Here is a 17,995-nt window from a genome sequence, read left to right on the forward strand (position 1 = left end):
AATCATCTCATGGAATTATTCATTAAGTGCCATTTTATAGTCACAGTATGTATATCACATTCAAAACTCTATTAATACTCGAACCAATATTTACCATGTCAAAGCTCATACTACAAACATATATATCACCAATTCTTTTCATTACATTTCTATATCCATAACATGTCATAAGCATCTATAAATCATCACAACAAGCCATCAAGGACATAAAGCATATCATATCTCCATGTGATCAACTATATATACCATTTGTATCACCCCTAACTCGTCTCTGTCGTTGGATTAGGTTTATGGAGTATTACAAAACAATCAAAAACATTTGAACATTTATCAATCAATATAATAATCACATCACAAACCATTCATACTCATGCACAACGTCCCTAAATCGATCCCTCGAGGCTCTAAAAATAATCTAGAAACAATTTGGAACCAATTTGAAATAGTTTGGAAAGTGTAGTAAAAATATGCAAAATTTTCCAAAATAGGGGCCACACGGTTGAGACACACGCCCATGTATTAGGCCGTGTAACAGTCAAACTAAGGACACACGGCCGTGTCCCAGCCCGTGTCCTCACCCCGTGTAACTCTCTGAGTATAGTCACACGGCCGTGTCACACTCCCGTGTGCCAGGCTGTGTAGCTCTTTGAGTTGCCCCACACACCCGTGTGCTAGGCCATGTGTTAGGCCGTGTAACTCACTGACTTGCATCCTAAAGAACTTATCAGATGACACACGGCCGTATCTCCAGGCCGTGTGTCTCACACGGCTGAGTCACACGCCCGTGTCTCAAGCTGTGTTGACCCAGAATAAACCTTAAACAACAAGTTTACCAATTCAAGCTTACTTGGGCTCTAAGTAATCCATTCACAACCAATTCAAGCTTACTTGGACTTTAAGTAATCCATTCACAAGCCAAAAGACTTGTTCAAAGTGACATTAAACAAGCTAAAAACATGCTAAATCAACCCTCCTAAGTTTCTAACCAATGTATCCTTATTGATACCACAAGTATATACAATTTTACAAAAAAAAGAACTATCATTCAAAGCATGTTAAATCACACCATCTAACATTTAACCAATATGCCAAACATAGGCACCTTAAACACAACACTCCATTAACACATACCATATATTTACACTAAAACATCTTCATTAGTTCATCATATAGGTTAACTATTTCCACTTAAAATTATACTTTAACATTTTACATATCAAAAGAATAATAATGACATACAAGCCTATAACATGCCATATAATCCAAAATGAACATTCCAAAAACTACCGAAAATGAGTGGGTAGTGTGACTTGAGTGCCGATTCGACCGTCCAACCTTCAAAGTATCTACAAGAACAGAAAATAACACAAGTAAGCTCATTGAAGCTTAGTAAGTTTGATGTATTAAAATGATAAATCTTACTGAAATAAGTATAACAAATCAGTCAATAATAATACAACCATATGTGTTCCCTGTCATCCACAATTTTAACCTAATGAATTGCTAAATTCAATTCAAAGTTTAAATACATGACATAACCAGCAAAATCATTAAACAAGTTACATTACAGAGATTTACAATATGATGAACGACTTACAGATATAAGTACATCGATATTCCAACCGAAACACACCAGATGCTCATAAGAACTAATTCATCTGAAACACAACAAATGCTCATACGAGCCAATCCATTCGATAACACACCAATGTCTTCGAAGAGCTAATCCAACCGAAAACACACCAAAATAAGGAGTATAACAAGAGAGTTCACAACAAATGCTGAACCTCAGTCTACTTGGGAAACATGTATATACATCACTCCACAAAAATCTCCACTCCAATCCCCCATAACACACCATATCTCAATTGTACTCTATCCCGCGTTTAATTCGATCCAAGTATTAAAATTTAACAACTTTTACCAAATAACTTTACATCACTTAAAATTAAATATATCTATTGTATCACATTATATCATCAAACATTTTATATAGATGTTAAATTCTAAACTGTACGAACTTACTTGGACTGAATTGTAGTAGTAGAAGTTCAAGGACTAATCCGTAATTTTTCCTTTTCCACGTATATCAATAGGGTCTTGATCTAAAATGTAAGATTTCTCAATTATTAGCTTACATTACACCTTTAAATTCACTTTACACTTTATACCCTTTTATTTTTAAATTTACACAATTACCCTTAACTTTTACAACTTTTACAATTTAGTCTCTTAACCCAAAAATCATCAAATAAACCATTTCTCGCAAGTCAACCTTTTAGATAAATATACTAGGCCCTTAAAAAGTCCCTACTAAACATTAATTTTACTATTAAGCCCTGAAATTTTGACATTTTCTTAATTTAATCCTTAAATCAAAATCTAACAAAAATTACTTCACAAAATCAGCAAACGGCACAATCAAAACTTCAAATACAAAGTTATCATAAAAAAATTCAAGATTCATCAATGAAAACTTTTAAAATTTTTAACAGATTAAAAAATAAAGGTACGAGTTAGCTGGACCTAGTTGCAACGATCTCAAAAACATAAAAATTACAAAAAAAAGAGTATGAATTTCACTTACATGAAAAGGAATCAAGAAAACCAAAGTTCTTCTTTTCCCTAGCTATGGCTTTCAGCCATTTGAAGAAGAAATTATAGTAAATTTGATTAATTCGTTCTTTAATTTTTGTTTTAACTTTCATTAATTTACAAAATTACCATTGGAAACATATTATTTTATCATTTTCTATTAATTTGTCGTCCCAACATATCAATTAAGGCCTAATTATTATTTAATTCCTTCCTCACTTATTAATTAAGCCATTTGATCACTTAAATGCTATAATTACTATATTTTGCACCTTTTACAATTTAGTCATTTTTCTTTAATTACTATGTTTTGCTCCTTATAAAATTTGATCACTTAAATGCAACACTAATGAATCCATAAAGAATATTTATGAGTTGACATGACGAAAATTTGTAGTCTCGAAACTACTGTTCTGTCACCACTAAAAATCGGGCTGTTACATCATTTCATTTTCAACTCAACATGACATAACACAATTATGATTACCTTTGAAAATTAACTATTTTAAAATCTTAAATACCAAACAAGATTATGAAATCAAATCAAATTAAGTTAGCACAAACTAATATTGTGGCTCCTCAATCCCCTTGCCTTCTTTGTCTTTTACTTATAAAGCATCTAAATTAAACCTATTAGACATACTTTTCAATTAGGTCTCTTTGTACCCTAAATCTGAAATGCTCGTATTTCACAATCTAGCCGATTGAATCTAAATTTGACGTATTTATTCACTAGGAACCTCATTCTATCATTATTCATTATTCATCATTAATACTCAAATTCTCATTCATTATACTTAGGTCCCTGTGATGCAGAAGCTCGAGATTGAATTTTAAGAGTCCAAACAAATAACTCGAAGTTTATGACTCTTTCTTGCAACCTAAGTAACTTCTTGCATGAGTAGCTTCTAGACCAAAATTCTTGGATTCAAATCTGAAAATTTCCAAAAAGAATTAGATGATAAGTTAATGGAAAATAAATAATTAAATAACTAAAGAAAAGAAACAAAAAGATGATAGATGGATTAATGAAAAGAAGAAATAAGATGGATGGTGTCTCCAAGCAATTGACCTAGTCATAATCTTACAAGTTAAATTAGTCTAAAATACTTAAAAATTCTTAATAAATAAATCCCCAAAATATAAAACTTAATGAATATATTATTGGAGTTATATATAATCAAAATTAAACATCAAACTCAATATGATTTAAATTTGAATCAAAGCCTAAACTCATAAATCTCATAATAAGTTCATTCAGAAATTTCTAATTGTGCAGTTTTCACTGAAACGACCATATCTTGAGCACTTGAAGTCAAGATAAGGTGATTCAAAGTACATTTCAAATATAAGAGGCAACTCTTTCACCAACATGAAGACATCTCAACTTAAAAATATTTGGATCTCATCCAAAAATGCGTCGTAAGTCGACTGATCTTCTAGACTTGAAAATTGACATCTTTGATGAAATTAATTTAATGAACCATCCCTGCATATATCATACTTCCTAGGAGTAAAGGTCCATCAAACCCCAAGAATTTGTACCACCAACTCTTAGCAAGATTCAGGAACATTACCATTGAAATAGATCAAAGAATTATTAAAGTTGACTTACTGTCTTGAACACAGTTCATATCCTGAATAATTGATCTAATAACTTTCACACCTGACTTAGAAGCCTCCTAAAAATAATGCTAATGTGTGCAAAGAACAAGTGAGTCAATCTCAAATCCCCTCTACTAAACTGAGTCCCTTTAAGAAATCTGCTTACCCAAGCTAGTTTTAAGAGTGTTGAAAAACTCTCATCAAATCAAGAAAAGATACGAGCTGCATGGGTCGCCCTAATATAACCCTCTAGATGGAATTATGGCATTCTTCTACCTCCCATTTAGGATCACCGAATAGGAGATTTAAAGGTTAAAGACAAATGGGAAGAAAAATACCGGATTGTCACAGAGTTACAGTTTCTATATATTGATATGAAACGAATTCATGCGTTCAAAAAACGTTTTGTACCACAACACTAAATCCCAAATCAAGAGAGTAGAAGTGTGTTCCTTCTCAATGAACACCCTATTTTCCTGTAAAAAAACGAACAAAGACCTTCCTTTAACTTATATCCTACCCACTCCACGTTGGTTGTCTTCATCCAATTTTAATTGACTTTGGCAGTTCTTTTTATTATTTAAAATTTAAATTCAAAAAACATGTAATTGTTGCTCTCAAATGGCAGTTGTTAACAACAAAACCAAACGAGCCACCCATTATGGGTGCCCAAACCCAACAATTCTTTCATCTACTACTAAAGCTGTACTCTAGCATCATATCCTCGACAAAATATCAATTCACTTGGTCATATACCTTGTACGGGAAAAAGAATCTCATTTCCCCGCTAATCAAATTTAAAAGAATGCAATGCTTTATACACAACGAGAATGTTATATCTAATTAACTCACCATGTATAAATGCACTTTGCACCTTTTTAATACAGTAGTTGGTGGGTGTCGAATCCACCAATATAAACCTACACCTTAGTTTGCAAATTATGCAGTATAGGGAGTAGGGTCGATCCCTCAGAGACTGGTTTACTATAAATTGTTGCTCGCTTGACCAGATTTATCTCGGGGCAGCTGTCGTGCCCAAGACGTTCGGGGGGATAAAAATTTGAAAACCTGAAATTAACAGAAAAATAACGTCAAAAGTAAAAGTTGAAAATAGAATAATAAAAACCGTGAAATAAATATTAAGGAAAATTAATTAGAATGAGCTCAGCTTTAGACACGAATTTTCCTCGTCTTTGAATCGATCCTCGAAATTGGATGAACTCCTCTTTTCCAATAAGCTAGTTATAGCTACCAAGGACGCCTCGGACACCAACTCTTCCTTGTGTAAATTAGTTATGGAACGTCCAATAACTAATTCTTACCGATCGAACAACCACGAAACGTTTGTGATTTAGAACTCTGGCAGCTTTGCGTTCTAGAAGAGCCTAGCTCGAACCAATGCCCTCAACCACGTGGGACATTTAAATCCGGTTACTACTTCCCTTGACGGAACCAAACAACAATCTCCACTTGGCACGCCAATGTGTTCACAGAAAACCGATGAGAAACGTTCCTTTCAGAATTCCAACTGTACGTCTAACCACACTAAATCAAACGACGTCTTTTTTGACTTAGTGTTGATCTGACTTTATGAGTTGACAAAATCATACTCTTAATCCGGAGAAGTAATAAGTACTGGAATTTTAGGAGTTAAATGGCTCGGGTTCGTAACTCACAGGTTTTGACGAGGCTAATTTCGGCCTAAAGCTGAAAATGGGTTTAGTTGGCTAAGGTTTGGGGCATGTTGGTATTTGATAAATTAAATAAGGTAGAAAGGGTGAAAAGATGGGTGATGTGATTGAGTATGGGGGGTGGAAAAAAATATATATTAAAGTGGGGTGGTTGAAAAAAGGATTTTGAAAAAGGAGTTGTAAATGGTAAGTAGTAACAAGCTGGAAGTTTTAGGAATTGAAAGTTAAAGAAACTAAAGACAATAAATAAATTTGTGAAAAGTTGAAAAAAAAAAGGTGAAATGGATGGTAGGCTACTGGAACTAATAAATTGAAGGAAGACAAACTAAAAAATAACAAAGGCTATGTGAGAAAGGAGAGAATTTGAAAGATAAAAGCTAAATGTTTTTTTTTTATTCATAAATGAACAATACATGCTCTATTTATACTAGAGGATTTACTAAATTAGGAGCCAACTAGTCATAGGAAATTAAGGAAAAACATCCCATAATAAAATAAATCCCAAAATGATCTCCCCTACTAAGTCAACAAAATTTTCAGCTAATTTATATTGGAAAAATTCTACTTTGGCCCTCCTTCTTTGCTTCTTTCTTTAATTTGACCCAATTGTTTCCTTTTTCTTCTATTTAGCCCCAAATTGCATTCCTGCACAAAATTCAATAAATATGGCAAAATTAGTGGTGCATTCTCATAAATTAACCAATTTAATTACATAAAATATGTAACTTTAGCATTTAATCAAATCCCCCCTACTTAGCTTATGCTAGTCCTCGAGCATTTTGTATGTATCTGAAAAAGGAAAAATTTTCTCCAAAATAGGACTTGATACTCATGGTTTGCATAATTCAACAATTTAATCCTAGCACATTAACATTTCAAATAACCTAACCTAAGAAGTAAGTAAATATATTTCAGAATTTATTAGAGCTTGATAGACTTACCTTTCATTTTATTATTTTATTTATTTATTTTTGTACTTAAGACATTATCGAATTTTTTTGACGCGAGACATGATGACAACCCAAGCACCATGTTCCGGTTACTTAATTCGGATGTCTCTAAGCGGGTTATTTCGCCCTACTCATGATAACTTGTTAGCGGAGTGAGTGCAAAGAAATTGGACAGCCACACGAACCTTTTTACGCGAGATGTGATGACAACCCAAGCACCACGTTCCGGTTACTCAGCCCGATGTGCAACCCCAATTTTTCACTCTTAACATTCGTATCAGAGGAGTATTATTATTTGTTTCCCTTTTTTTTTTGAAAGATATGACATATGATAAAAGGTAGGCAATCAAGCAAACTCATAATTCTCAAAAAATTTCTTACCCACTAAGTCTAAGTTATTGAAAAGTTTCATATGCAAAGAATTAAATAGCTAAATCGGTCAAACCATAAGTGTACCATCCCCAATTTATCAAAAGAAAAAGTTTACCTTTTACCGAAAACATGCAAAAATAGCGATGACAGATAAGCAAATTAGAACCAATTTATATTTCCCTCCCCCTACTTATTTTACATTGTCCCAATGTAATTTAAAAAATAAAAGTAAAGATAAGTAGGAGAAAGAAAGAAAAAGAAACTCCCCATGTATTTCAACATCGTGGAGGGTGGTCTCGTAGATAGAGTGGGCCTTGGCTAAAATAAAAAGAATTTTGTGGGTTAACATGTGGAATTTAATTTTGTCTTGGAATATTTTCCTGCAAAAATAAAAATGAAAATAAAATAAAATAGTAAAAATAAATAATAATAATAGGAAAATTAAAATTGTTTTTTTTTCAAATTTATTAGCTAACCTATAAACTCGAGAAATAAATTATTAAAAACCAAGATTACGAGATTTGGTAAAACAGATGTGATAAATGCACCAAGTAAGTTCCCAGGAAAGAGAGGTGAGTCACAATGGACATACTTAAGTACCAAGTCTTTCCTTAGACAGAACTAATCCTTGACATGCATTTTCATTTTCCATTTTACCAAAAATTTTATTTGCATAAAGGAAAAGAAAATTTGGGTTGCCTCCCAACAGCGCTTTGTTTAACGTCGTTAGCTTGACGACCTGTTATTGAAATTCTGGGCTCCTCGAGAACAATCTCCTCAATCGTGTGCGTTTGAAAATTCTCGTAGAAGGGTTTCAATCGTTGACCATTCACCTTAAAGCACTTCCGGGTTTCTTCGCTTTGAATTTCCACTGCACCATTTGAGAATAAATTAGTGATAGTAAATGGACCTATCCATTTGGATCGAAGCTTACCGGCGAAAATTTTTAAGGTGGAGTCGTATAGGAGAACTTTTTGTCCTATTGAAAACTGCTTCCTAGTGATCATCTTATCATGGAACGCCTTCGTCTTTTCTTTATAAACTCGAACATTTTCATATGCATCGTTTCTAATTTCCTCGAGTTCCTGAATTTCCAACTTTCGAGCTCTTCATGCGGTCTCCATCTCCATATTACACTGCTTAACTGCCTAAAATGCTTTGTGCTCTAATTCGACCAGGAGATGGCACAGTTTACCAAAAACAAGTCGATAAGGTGACATGCCTATTGGTCCCTTGTAAGCTGTCCTATAAGCCCAAACTACGTCATTTAGTGTCAAGCTCCAATCCTTTCTGTTAGGTTTAACAGTCTTCTCTAATATGGACTTGATTTCTCGATTTGACGCTTCAGCTTGTCCGTTTGTTTGTGGATGGTAGGCAGTGGCAATTCGTTGAGTCACTCCATATTTTTCCATAAGTGCACTTACGAGTTTATTGCAGAAATGAGTTCCTCTGTCGCTGATTAATGCTCGTGGGGTGCCATACCTGGAAAAGATAGAACTTTTAAGAAAGTAAACCACAGTTTTAGCATTATCATTGCGAGTAGCATTTGCTTCTATCCACTTAGAAACGTAATCAACAGCTAAGAGTATATAGAAATTACCGAAAGAAGAAATAAAAGGACCCATAAAATCGATGCCCCACACATCAAAAATTTCGTAAATATGGATGGGATTAAGGGGCATCTCGTTTCGACGGCTAAGATTACCGACTTTTTGGTATCTTTCACAGGTTTTACAGAATAAGAATGCGTCACAAAATATACTTGGCCAAAATAGTCCACACTCGAGAATTTTATGTGCGGTGCGTTTAGGTCCAAAGTGTCCCCCACATGCATAAGAATGACAAAAAGTTAAGATAGACTGTACCTCTGTTTCTGCTACACACCGTCGAATTACCTGGTCGGAGCAATACTTCCAAAGGTAAGGGTCGTCCCAAATGAAGTACCGTGCATCCTTTTTGATCTTATCTTTTTTAGACCTTGGTAATTCCGAAGGAACAATACCTGTAACGAGATAATTTACTATGTTTGCGTACCAAGGATGAACCGCATTTGTTGAAAATAGGTTTTCATCTGGGAAGTTGTCTTTCAATTGTGTGTCGTCTACTGGAATCGGTAATCAACTCAGATGGTCAGCTACTAAGTTTTGCATCCCTTTTTATCTCAAATTTCAAAATCAAATTCTTGCAGAAGTAGAATCCACCTGATCAGTCGAGGTTTTGCCTCCTTCTTCCCTATCAGATATTTCAAAGCTGCATGATCAGAAAAGATAATTACTTTAGTTCCCAATAGGTAAGATCTAAATTTATCTAAAGCAAACACAAGAGCTAATAATTCTTTCTCTGTGGTTGTGTAATTGCTTTGGGCAGCATCCAAGGTTTTCGAAGTGTAGTAGATCACATGAGGCTCTTTCCCTATTCTTTGGCCAAGAACAGCTCCCATACTTCAATCACTTGCATCACACATGATTTCGAACGGGAAGTTCCAATTTGGTGGTTGCACTATAGGGGCGGAGACCAATTTCTGCTTCAGCACGTCAAATGCATCTTTACAAGTCTGGTCAAATTTAAATTATTTATCCTTCTGTAACAGACTACAAAGCGGTTACGCGATCTTCGAGAAGTCTTTTATGAATCGTCTGTAAAATCCTGCATACCCAAGAAACGAATGAATTTCCCTCACAGATGTGGGGTAAGGTAATGAGTTAATAATATCCGTTTTTGCTTTATCGACCTCAATACCTTCTGAGGAAACTATATGACCTAAAATTAATCCTTTGTCAACCATGAAGTGGCATTTTTCATAATTTAAATCAAGATTAAATTCTAGGCATATTTGTAATATCTTAGCAAGATTATCGAGACATTCGTTAAAAGAGTTACCATATACCGTGAAGTCATCCATGAAGACTTCAATGATTTTCTTGACGTAATCAGAGAATATGCTTACCATGCATCTTTGGAAAGTGGCTGGAGCATTACAGAGTCCAAACGGCATTCGTCTATACGCAAACGTTCCAAAGGGGCACGTGAAAGTCATTTTGTCTTGATCCTCAAGCGCCACCAGAATTTGGAAAAATTCTGAATATCCATCGAGACAACAATAATGAGTCTTACCAGCTAATCGCTCGAGCATTTGATCGATGAAAAGAAGTGGAAAATGGTCTTTTCGGGTAGCTGCGTTCAACTTCCTGTAATCGATGCAAACCCTCCATCCATTCTGGACTCGGGTAGGAACTAGCTCTCCTAATGAATTTTGCACCACTGTTACGCCAGTTTTCTTAGGCACGACATGAACCGGGCTAACCCAATCACTGTCAGAGATCGGGTATATCATTCCAGCATCCGACATTTTCTGAATTTCCTTCTTTACTATCTCCATCATGGGTGGATTAAAGCGCCTCTGAGCATCTCTCTTTGGTTTCATGTTATCTTCGATGGAAATTCTGTGCATACATGTGGATGTACTTAGCCCTTTTATGTCGGCTATTGTCCAACCAATAGCTTCCTTATAATCCTTCAGAACTCGAACTAGACTTTCTTCCTCGTCTTTGGTTAGTCTGTTTGACACTATTACCGGTAAGGTGTCTTTCTCTCCCAAAAAGACATACTTGAGGTGGTCTGGTAATGCTTTAAGCTCCAAGGTTGGTGGCTGCAAAATTGAAGGCAACATTTTAATTTGGGAAGGTAATAGTTCAAATTGGTTACCTCGATTCGTCAACGATGGTTGCGTCTCCAAGTGTTTGACAATTTCTCGCAACGGATCTTCGATAACAGCTAACTCCTTGAGACGACTCAATACATCCATGTCAATGCTTCTGTAAAGGACAGTTTCTAACTCATCAAAGTCATGATATTCAGAATAATTTTGAGTTAAACAATCTATACTATCGATACTGGAAATATTTGACAATGAGTTAGGATGACTCATGGCTTCGTAGACTTTGAATTTCACGATTTCGCCATCAAACTCCATTGTCAATGTTCCACTCTGAACATCAATTTTTGCGCTCGCGGTACTTAGGAACGGTCTTCCAAGCAAAATGTCAGACGAATTAGTGGAGTTATCGTCCTCCATATTAATAATGTAGAAATCTGCAGGGAAAACTAATTCGCTAACTTTAACAAGGACGTCTTCAAGCAACCCTTCTGGATAGATGACTGACCTGTCTGCCAACTGGATTATTACTCCTATCTTTTTCAAAGGACCCGCGTTAATCAGCTTATATATAGGATAAGGCATAACATTAATGGAAGCCCCTAAATCACACATGACTTTCTTAATGCTTACATTACCTATCTCACAGGAAATAGCGAACATACCTTGGTCCTTGTATTTGGGCGAAACTTTCTTTTGCAGTACTGCGGAGACATTTTCTCCTACATTTACTCTTTCATTACCTATTAACCTTCTCTTATTAGTGCACAATTCCTTGAGAAATTTCGCATAACGAGGGATTTTTTTGATAATGTCGAGCAAAGGGATATTCACCTCCACTTTCCTGAACGTTTCGAGGATTTCTTTTTCCTCCTTTTCTTTCTTATCCTTCGCGAGTCTCCCTGGAAAAGGAGGTGGCGCCACAACTGATTTCTGAATTTCTGATTCTGGTCTGGCTTTTGGATCAGAGATCTGTTTTTCCCATTCGTTGTCTTACCCATGACTTTTGTCTGGAACTGTTTCTAGAACTTTTCCGCTACGAAGAGTTATTGCATTTGCATTCTGCCGAGGATTTGGCTCTTTCTGGGAAGGTAATTTACCTTGAGATTCCAAACGATTAACCGCCATCGAGAGTTTACTAACTTGATTAGTTATCTCTTGTATTGATGCGTCTGTCCTCTGTTGGTACTTCGCAACATCGATGGCAAGTCTTTCCATAACAGCTTCTAGAGATGTGCTCGGCTTGGGTGGCGGTTGCGGAGGTCTTGGTTGGTACGATGGATTATATCGGGGATTAGCTCCGTAATTCAAGTTGGGATGATCCTTCCACCCGGGATTATAGGTGTTAGAAAAAGGATCATATCGTCTTTGTGGAGGTCCCGGAAAACCTCCGACAGTGTCGACATGTGCCATTGAATTTTCGTTAAAGATTGGACACAAATCCGTCGGATGTTCAGATGTAGTACAAACTCCACACAGTTGGGTCCGATTCTTCTTTTCTATAAGCATAGATTGAACAATATTAGTGAGCTTATCCAATTTATCTTCTAAGGATGAAACTTTTACCCTATTAACCCATCTTGTGGGTTCTGAATTCGGTCGATACTGTTGAGAATTTGCCGCCATTGTGGATATCAGTTCTGTTGCCCTTTGAGGAGTCATATTGACAAGCGCCCCTCCACTAGCAGCGTCAATCATTTTCATTTCCATAGGGAGTAAACCCTCGTAGAAATATTGAAAAAGTGATTGTTCGGTCAAACCGTGTTGAGGACAACTTGCACACAGTTTTTTGTATCGCTCTCAATAGTCGTAGAGCAATTCACTCTCCATTTGCCGAATTCCCACTATGTCTCTCCTAAGTTCAGCTGCTCGCGATGCTGGGAAAAATCGGTCAAGAAAAACACGAGATAAGTCATCCCACGTTGTAATAGAACCAGGGGGTAAGTAAAATAACCATTATTTTTCTATATTAACTAAAGAGAAAGGAAAGTCCCGAAGTTTAATTTCATCTTCGGTTACTCCCTGTGGTTTCATGCTTGAGCAGACCATGTGGAATTCTCTCAAGTGGGTATGTGGATTCCCATTCTTCAAGCCTCGAAAAGTGGGCAAAAGGTGGATCAGGCCTGACTTCAACTCGAATGAGGTTTTTCCAATTGGATAGTTGATGTATCACGGTGTTTGCTCGTTGAGAGCAGCGGCTAGTTGACGAATGGTTCGGTTCGCCATCCTTTCTGGTTCACCGAGGTTGTCTTCTACTTCTTTTGTTTCAGGAAGTGGTTCGGTCTCAAGATCAACCACTTCGACTTGTTTCCCGTATCGAATTGCCTCTGCACGAATTGCTTGTCTCAATTTTTCAATGTCGGTTTCTAAGAGCCCTTGTCCTAGCTCAACTTCTGCTTTACTTGTACGTTTAAGAGCTTCTATTTCTTTTCACCGTGCTCGTGCTGATTTTTCGATCTCTGGGTCGTATTCGAGATCTCCGGATGAAGATCTGGTCATGAAGATGATTTAAACAATTATAAGTGTTGCCAGTCCCCGGCAACGACGCCAAAAATGGTGGGTGTCGAATCCCAGTATAAGGAGTAGGGTCGATCCCTCAGAGACTGTTTACTGTAAATTGTTGCTCGCTTGACCAGATTTATGTCGGGGCAGCTGTCGTGCCCAAGACGTTCGGGGGGATAAAATTTGATGACCTGAAATAAATAGAAAAATAACGTCAAAAGTAAAAGTTGAAAACAAAATAATAAAAACCGTGAAATAAATATTAAGGAAAATTAATTAGAATGAGCTCAGCTTTAGACACGAATTTTCCTCGTCTTTGAATCGATCCTCGAAATTGGATGAACTCCTCTTTTCTAATAAGCTAGTTATAGCTACCAAGGACGCCTCGGACACCAACTCTTCCTTGTGTAAATTAGTTATGGAACGTCCAATAACTAATTCTTACCGATCGAACAACCACGAAACGTTCGTGATTTAGAATTCTGGTAGCTTTGCGTTCTAGAAGAGCCTAGCTCGAACCAATGCCCTCAACCGCGTGGGACATTTAAATTCGGTTACTACTTCCCTTGACGGAACCAAACAGCAATCTCCACTTGGCATGCCAATGTGTTCACAAAACACCAATTAGAAACGTTCCTTTCAGAATTCCAACTGTACGTCTAACCACACTAAATCAAACGACATCTTTTTTGACTTAGTGTTGATCTGACTTTATGAGTTGACAAAATCATACTCTTAATTCGGAAAAGTAATAAGTACTGGAATTTTAGGAGTTAAATGGCTCGGGTTCGTAACTCACGAGTTTTGACGAGGCTAATTTCGGCCTAAAGCTGAAAATGGGTTTAGTTGGCTAAGGTTTGGGGCATGTTGGTATTTGATAAATTAAATAAGGTAGAAAGGGTGAAAAGATGGGTGATGTGATTGAGTATGGGGGTGGAAAAAATATATATATTAAAGTGGGGTGGTTGAAAAATGGATTTTGAAAAAGGAGTTGTAAATGGTAAGTAGTAACAAGCTGGAAGTTTTAGGAATTGAAAGTTAAAGAAACTAAAGACAATAAATAAATTTGTGAAAAGTTGAAAAAAAAGGTAAAATGGATGGTAGGCTACTAAAACTAATAAATTGAAGGAAGACAAACTAAGAAATAACAAAGGCTACGTGAGAAAGGAGAGAATTTGAAAGATAAAAGCTAAATGTTTTTTTTTATTCATAAATGAAAAATACATGCTCTATTTATACTAGTCATAGGAGTTAACTAAATTAATATTCATAGGAAATTAAGGAAAAATATCCCATAATAAAATAAATCCCAAAATAATCTCCCCCACTAAGTCAACAAAATTTTCAGGTAATTAATATTGGAAAAATTCTACTTTGGCTCTCCTTCTTTGCTTCTTTCTTTAATTTGGCCCAATTATTTCCTTTTTCTTCTATTTAGCCCCAAATTGCATTCCTGCACAAAATTCAATAAATATGGCAAAATTAGTGGTGCATTCTCATAAATTAACCAATTTAATTATATAAAATATGTAACTTTAACATTTAATCAGTAGTCAATTACATGTTTGAAATCTATTAACAATCACATCCACTTTAATCTTGAAAATAATAATATGAAGAGTTATGGGACAAAATTATAACATACTCCTAAAATTAGACACTTTACAGACAAAATTTAATCATGTCATCCCCTATAATATATTATTACTTCATAAATAAATAAAAAACATGTATAATATCCACACCAAATGCTTTTATAAGATGCAAGCATTTTGGAATTTTTATAAAAAATAATATTAAAAAATTAATTAATTATAAAAATGGAGTGGAGAATAAATTAATTACAAAAATAAAGTATTTGTTATAGTAACTTTGGGGTTACCTGACACATTGGCGGCACAGATGAACTTTTTTTTAAAAATAAAATAAAATAAAATAAAAGTTAAAAAATTTTGTGATACTGCTTGACACATTAACCGTACCGGTAAATTTTTTAAAAAAAATTGATAGAAAAAACTAATGAAAAAGTGAAAAAAAATAGCTAGACAAAAACCTTTAACGTCTTAATGGCTTTTCCATACATTTAATGTCTTAACGCGTTTTTCCTTAAATTTAATGCATTTTCCTAGCATTTAATCCTTAAAACAATTTTTTATTTAATTAAGGAGGTGCCGCTTGACACATTAATTTGTTTAGTGACATCCAAAATTATCATAACAAATATCCCATTTTCATAATTAATTTGTTTCCTAGCTTATTTTTATAATTAATTATTTTTATAAAAAAAACCATGCATTTTAATACGAGCTTCACCAAAAAAATTTTTTTAAAAAAATCTATCAAAATATTTAACTATTTAACAATATTTTTATGTATAAAAATTTGCTAATATTTACTTTACCAATATTTATAAACTAAAGTGTTAGAATTCATTTCCACTTGTTAAACCTTATTTTTTTTTATTTCAAATTCCTTAGGCTAGGCTGCGCCTGGCAGCCAACCTATCGATTCATAATATTATTTTATAATGCAATATATATTTAAAATAATTCATATTTATATTTTCATGGATGTAAAAAGTAATGAAATATCATTTCAAAGAAATTGCAAATTGCATGGATTACACTTGTCACTAAGGGTGGGTTTGGATAGGCAATTGGGTGCGGTGCGTTTAGCTTACTTTTTGTCTCACGCTACAGTATCGCTACAGTATCTAATCTCACCGGCACTGCTATTTTTACACTAACCGCAAGTAAACGCACCGTCCATCCAAACTCACCCTAAGTTAGTGACTTAACTGACTGTGGATGTGCCTAATTAATGAAAAGACAGAAACCAAAGAAGTACCTCAAGACTCAAAACATCTATATATCCACTCGACAATCTCTAACAACAAAACCAGAAAACTGAAGAAAAAACTGAGAGGACCCTCTTGTCAAAACATAGCAGCTTTCATCTCCATGGAATCATTCATCAGTATAACTACAACCATCGTCTTGCTTCCCACAGATCAACAGTTTTGGAGAAATCATGATGGATCCTATAGATCTGAACCGTCGGAGACCTCAATAACCATTTCTTCCAACCTATTCAACTTCTTCACATTAGGTTTCTTCTATCCCTTTCAGCCTTTTCTTCCACCCTTCACAGCGCCTCTTCAATCGAAAACCTGGCCGAGGGCCACTGTCTTCATTCCTCTGCCATAGCATGTGCCACTCGATTCGCCGATCTAACCACAAATCTAAGGGTGAGCTCTTCGAATCTTTGTGCCCTTCCTTTAATTTACTTAATTATCATAGCAATGTTCGATCTTTCTTCCCCTAATGACTGAATTTTTTTTACAATTGTCAACGAGTCCCCTTCCACTACCAATCTCCAAAGTCCTAAATCTTTAGCCACTGTCACCGCTTGAAGACAAGCTCGTACCTCTGTTGTGGTTGGGTCTACCACAAAACTATTCGAGTACGTACACACTGCTAGTATATACCCCTCATTGTCTCTAAATACTATCCTTGAAACCGAATTATGTTCATGCCTATTAAAAGATGCATCAAAATTGATTTTGACCACATTCAATAGTGGTGGATGCTATTCATTGTCATTCTGGATGATGTTTGTTGCTATTGTTGTTGTTGTTGTTGCTTCTATGTTGTTATTTTAAGTATAATAGGCTTTAATGAACGAGATGAGACCAAACACACTTTTTCTTTCACCATTATGATAAATTTTGTTTCTGTGATACCATTCTGCCTAAAATACGATAGCTAACCATTTGCACTTTGCTACATTGTTGTTTACAAACATGTTTGCTAACCATATTTTCTAAATTTGTCCTTTATTGGTAGGTAAGACATCTATACCCACACCCTGCAGGGCACGCTAGGTGAACTAACAGCCTTAGAAAGTAGACATCTATACCCACACCCTGCAGGGCACGCTAGGTGAACTAACAGTCTCAGAAAATGTGGCACACCGACTCTTCCATTAAACGACAAAATGGACAACAATTCACCACCAGCAACTTCTAACTATAAATGATCAAAAGTAGGGATGTAATTGTTAGCTAATTTCTAGATTATAATTTTAATCTTACTTGCAATGATAAGCTTCCACAATTTCTTGTAAAAGCTTTGTAATAACATGTCTTGTTATACCTCCTCCCTTATCTTTGTATCCCTATTAAACAGTCATTTGTACCTACTCCTAGTTGAGTATACCCCTGTATTATCACCTCTCCAAACCCTCTCATCCCCGTGCTGAACTCCACCAATTGGAATGGTTAGGATTCGATCCATTTGCTTACCATCAAACAACTCTCGCAAAACTTCTGACTTCCAGGTAGCAGACTCAGCATCAATAAGATCAACCACCACTGTATAATTAATATCAATGTTCTATATTAATACTCTTCCTCGTCCAGGGCCTGGCAATCAAGCATCATTCCAAATGTTTATCATCCTGCCATTTCCAACTCTCAACCCCATCCCTGCTCTTTAGTAGCCTCCGAGCACCCCAAATGTTTCTCTAGGTATACGAAGGGTGAGATCCTAAACTGGCACTCATAAATTCACTATTTGGGTAGTACTTAGCTTTTATAACTCGAGTAAACAGATAATCTGATTTTG

The sequence above is a fragment of the Gossypium hirsutum genome, chromosome D08, assembly GCF_007990345.1.
Source record: "Gossypium hirsutum isolate 1008001.06 chromosome D08, Gossypium_hirsutum_v2.1, whole genome shotgun sequence".
NCBI classification, from domain to species: domain Eukaryota; kingdom Viridiplantae; phylum Streptophyta; class Magnoliopsida; order Malvales; family Malvaceae; genus Gossypium; species Gossypium hirsutum.